We start from the raw sequence: 5,766 nt of genomic DNA, 5'->3' as shown, positions 1-5,766 counted from the left end.
GGACGTGTTTCGGTGCTAAAATTGATACCGGGGCTTCGGGGAAAGTCAAAATAGTGAATATATGAAATTAGGGTGAAAAGTGTCAATTTTTCAAAGTTACCCGGGAAGGCCCGCAGCCTCCCTTTATAAAGGGTGAGAGGGTTCGGAATTAGTGGCTGGGAGGTGTCCATATTGCACCTGCGAGGCTCGGTCCGGAGGAGGGTGACGAAGCTGCTCGGTGGCATCAACAGCGAAGGGCAGGTGGCGCGAGAAACGAAGGCCACAAGGCCTGCTGCGAGGCTTGGATATGGAAGCGATGCGAAGAGCGCGTCAGGGGCTCATGGCTGCTTCGGATTGGGACATGTGTCGCTTCTCAGGCTGGGCCACGTCTCTGGTGACGCACCTGCTTCGTGCGAGGTGACGTGGCCGGTACTATTCATGTGAAATTTCTGGATTTTCGGGCCCCGAACTTCTAAAATTCATAACTTTCGCATACGAGCTCCGTTTTTGATGTTCTTTATATGCACGCGTAGCTAAAATTATGCTCAACAACTTTCTTTTAGGCCTCATTGATTAATTTTGACTTTATTTTTAATATTATTATCTTTAACAGACCGGGACATGAAAATCCATTAAAAATTCATAACTTCTTCATTCTACATCCGTTTTCGTCAAACTTTTTACCGTTGTACTACAAATGACGAGACCTTCGATTCTCGTTTAGGATGTATCGGTCAAATACTGCTCGATCTAAAATTCGAGTTTTTAGCTGTCTACTGCTAAGTTGAAACTTCGAAAAATCATAACTACCTCATACGAAGTTAGATTTTGGCGTTCTTTTTATCAAATTTCTTGGTTTAATGAATACTACGACTTTCATTTAGATTACTAAGGATAAAAAGTAGTTTATCAAAAACTCACTTTTTACGTCATTCGGTGCCATGCCGATTTTGTCGCGGATCTTCGGTTGGTCATAACTTCTTCGTTATAACTCGGATTTCGACGAGGTTTTCGCCTACAAGTTTCTAACGAGATTCTCTTCAACATCAAATAATAAAATTTTACTTATTTAAAATTTTATATTTTCACTAAATTTCACTATTTGGCTTTTAATTGGAATCTCATAAGACTTCCAATATTTTCTGAGTGATTCTAAACATAGTTTTACTTCATTTCTAGTGAAAACCATTTGTTAGAACTCAACACTCAATTTGACATTGTATTTCACAATTTTATTTATTACAAAACACAATTTCAAAACGTGTATGTTACACTATCATTACCAAATAACACTTAGTAAAAATCCAATAATCCTTCCTAAGGTAAAATGACTATTTTACCCCTGATCTAATTTGGTCCATGACCTAGGCCCAAATCCATAACATGAAGGGCTGAATTCCATATAGTCTTTCCAAGCCTACTAGTGGCCCACTTATGGCCCAATTTTCTAAATTGAGCCCAACATTTCAAATGGGCCTTCCCTCAAGCCCAACATATAATATAGTCCATTAACAGCCCAAAAGAATAATCCATCAAGGCCCATAGTCATATAGTCCAAGGAAATGGCCCAAAGAGGCCAACTAACGCAATGAACACAGGGTGTTCCCTTGTGGAACATTGGGCGTTCCTCTTTCAATCAGATCATGAGCCCTAATGGTAACACAATGCGTTCCCAAGCCTTACGCAAGGCGTTCGCATCCAGATTCCAAAAACCGGCCATTAATCATTTAATGCTTAAGCCATGCTATCAAAACATAGATCCAAGCTATCTAGGACCTCTAGAATCATAAAGTGACGGACTTGGTGACTTTGCATGGTCCAAAAGGACCCAAACATCCATTAAAGCTTCCAATCCATAAACCAATACCCAAAACCTTTGCATGGTTGGTCCTCAATCATCAAGTTACCATTTTTATGATTCTAACAACTCAAAAATGTGAGGATCTTCAATTCTAGGCTCTTGGAGTGGCTAAAACTCCCAAAGAGCATCCATATGACCATAAGAAGCACAAAAAAGACCTAATATAGATCCTAAGCTATAAAAATAGAAAGATACAAACTTTATACCTTCTGAGGCCTGCAAATGAGTTGGAGAACCTGGATCCAAAACTCTTCTTTAACCAATGAGACTCCAAGGAGGTCTCTCGTCTTCAAAAACTTCAAAATACACTCAAAGATGGACTTTCAAGCTTACATACTCACAATTAGGGTCAGGGTTTCAAAAAGAGGCTTAAGGTACAATGGAGGTTGAGAGAATGAAGGTTGGAGGTGAGTTAAGGTGTTTAAATAGTGTTCAAGACCCGAAAACTAGGGTTTAGTCTGCCCAAACGAATGTAGCGTGTTCCCTTGGGGAACACAATACATTTTGCTATATGCACCCACGCCCATTTTCCTTTTGAGATCCATGCGTTCCTACTTGGTACGCCACGCATACCCAGTTTGACCCAAAAACCCCTCTAACTTCAAATGGTCATAACTTCTTCATTATAACTCCGATTTTGATGTTCTTTATATCCAAGGAAAGGTAACGAGAAGCCCTACACTTTTATCAACTTTATTTATCCTGAAAATCAACTGAACTAAATTTTGGGAACAATACACCTCTTAGTGGTACATCGACAGTGGTTGTTCGTGTCAGATGACTGGAATGAGAGAAGAACTGAGGGAATTCCTATCATTAAAGGATGGTGGCAGAGTAAAGTTTGGAAACAATGCCATAGGGGAATTAACTGCTACGATGTGATTACGAATGGAGAATTCTCCATTTGGAAGGTAGCTTATGTAGAAGGTCTGCACCATTACCTAATAAGTGTCTTGCAATTGGTTTTGGGTATCGGGCTGAAGGTGTCATTTGATGATGAGGTTTCTAAAATTATAGAGAAGCAAACAAAAGCAGTGCTTATGAAATCCCAAAGAAAGGAAAAAATCTATCCCTTGAACCTTAAACCGATCAAAGGGGAGCCTTCCATTTGCCTTATTACGAAAGCATCTTCGGATGTTTAGGATGGTGGTAGAATATGTTGAAACATATGTTGGATGATAAGCATAAAGAACAAATTAAATCTAATACTGTGTAAAATTTTGAGTCGTTGTGCACAAAAAATTAAGTCCAAAAAAAAACTTTTGATGCTGAAAACGTTTCTAAATTTGACGAATGTGACAAGAGTGAGATTTCTATAGAGAATAAGATAGATTGTTTTGCATTTGTACAAAATGTGGCTGAACCAAAGAAGAAGTTGATTTCTAAAAATTCAATTGAACATATTCTTGTTGTTGAAAATAAAGGTTCAGAAGTTTTAAATGCTAAAGTCACAATTTTTATGAAAGTACAAACCATCCATAATCAAGTTATCGTAAAAACTGGACTGGAAAAAACTGATACATCATAACTGACGTCCATTGTTAATAATGATAATGTTCATGTTTGTGACAGATTTTTCTAGTTTGGACCAATAGACAATGCAGACGAAACAAAAGGTCTTTCCAAAATGACCTCATGGAAAACAAAAGAAAAATACATTTCAGAGCCATTGAATTGTGTTGATCTTTGTTATGATCAGGCAGGGCCAAGAGGCACTAAGAATGTCCCTAGTGAAACTTCTTCTAGACAAAATCAAAAGCTGGTCAGAAAATAGAAATGTAACGTCATAAAATTTCCAACCAAAAATTTTCATTTTTACAACCATCAAAACATGAGTAATAAGTTTAGATTCCAAAGTAACAATGTAGTCACAACCGATTACATAACAAAAGATAAAATAGTTTTCCCCGAATGTGTGTGTACGGTCACGCTGGCGCCTTCCCACGGTCCTCACTCGTACCTGAAACACATAATGCAACAACTGTAAGCATAAAGCTTAGTGAGTTCCCAAAATACAACATATGCACATACGCCTTTCCAGGCCTTGACCTTCTGGTCCATGTGTCTCAGGGGACTTCCGTCCCGACTGGGTAAACCTTCCGGTCCTACCCACGTCAACCTTTATAGTCCATATGACCACGCCTTCCAGCCCATATCAAACATATCATACATGACACTTATAGCAAATAACTTAACACACATAAGGCATATATTTCATATCATATTCGACCTTCCGGTCACACAGTCAAAACCCTTCCGGGTACAGTTTAGTGAGAAGACTCACCTCGTATGCCTCGCTAAGTCGCTAATCGTGAATCCTGGAATCACTCAGGCTCGAACCCTCGAGCTGCAATCCTCCTATGATATTATAAATCTATAATCATTACTTGTACCACTAAGGTGGACCATCCATATCAAGTCAACACAGGTTGACTTGGTCAGCAGTCTTTGGACAATTTGGACCAGACTCGGCGAGTCCACAATAGCGACTCGGCGAGTCTACGCGTTTTTACCAACTCTCAAGAATTTTCCCTTTGACTCGTCGAGTACTCCCCCGACTCGACGAGTCCCACCTGGGCCTGAATCACAGGGCCACCGCGACTCAACTCGCCGAGTCGAAGGTCGACTCGGCGAGTCCCAACCTGACTCGGTCCACCTGTCAAAACCTTTCCAACTCGCTGCGACTCACTGAGTCGCCCACAACTCGGTCCGGACTACACACAGGATGGTCAAAAGGACAATCTTCAAGCGACTCGTCGAGTCTGTTCTTCAGACTCGGCGAGTCCATGCCATGCACCAGCTAATACTGGCTTTTGCGGTCAGATCCGTTCCATACATACATAGATCTGGCCTTCCCAAGCTTATTTGTCACGTAAAGTCTTAGTCTTGGTTGCCATGCAATGCATACAAGGCTTATTTTGAAGAAACAACCACTTATTTGGCAAGTTTAGCTTCTAACTAAAAAGAATGGACATAAAGCTTGTCATGAGGGGTATCCTAGACCTGCTTAAGTCCAGATCTAGGTTCCATGTCTCCATGGAACCTCTCATACTTCTTATTCAAGCCAAGAAATGCAAGAAGAAACCCTAGATTTGGCCCATCAACACAAAACACGAAGATTGGCTTAGAAAATTACCTCAAGAAGACCCCCTTGATGAAATAGCAACAGATCTAAGCTCCCCAACACTTCAAGCTTGCTCCTCTCCCTCCGTTCCTTGGAATATCACACAAAATGATGAACAAAAGGCCTTCAAACACACTCACAAGGGTTTACAGACGTATGGAGGCTCTTAGGGTTCAAGGTGGCCGCATATGAGGGCCATAAGGTCCTTTAAATAGGGCTTAGGACCGGGAAATTAGGGTTTCATCAAACAGCACGGACTCGCCGCGTCCATCCCTTGGACTCGCCGAGTCCGGATGCGAATCCTCGCTTAAAAACGCGACCCGACTCGGCGAGTCGACTACCAACTCGCCGAGTCCCCTCACAGAATGACAAAAAATATATGAAATGAAGATACCTGGGGATTCGTGCTGTTACAAATCTCCCCCACTAGAATAAGACTTCGCCCTCGAAGTCCCGCTTAGGCAAAAAGCTCCGGATGCTGCTCCCGCATCTCATGTTCCGGCTCCCAGGTCATCTCTGATCCCTTCCGATGCTGCCACTGAACCAATACCAGGGGTACCTCCTTGTTTCTCAAAACCTTGATCTTCCGATCTTTGATGGCCACAGGTCTTTCAGCATAATTCAGACTTGCATCCACCTGAATATCCCCTAATGGAACCACCGCTGATTCGTCGGCTATACATTTCCGCAGTTGCGACACATGGAAGGTATCGTGAATCTGTCCCAACTCTGCTGGCAATTCTAAACGGTAGGCTACCCGACCCACCCTTGCGATCACACGGAAAGGACCAATATACCGGGG

Source organism: Lactuca saligna, chromosome 6 (assembly GCF_052625555.1).
Source record: "Lactuca saligna cultivar CGN05327 chromosome 6, ASM5262555v1, whole genome shotgun sequence".
Lineage (NCBI taxonomy): Eukaryota > Viridiplantae > Streptophyta > Magnoliopsida > Asterales > Asteraceae > Lactuca > Lactuca saligna.
This window is presented reverse-complemented; position numbering follows the sequence as displayed.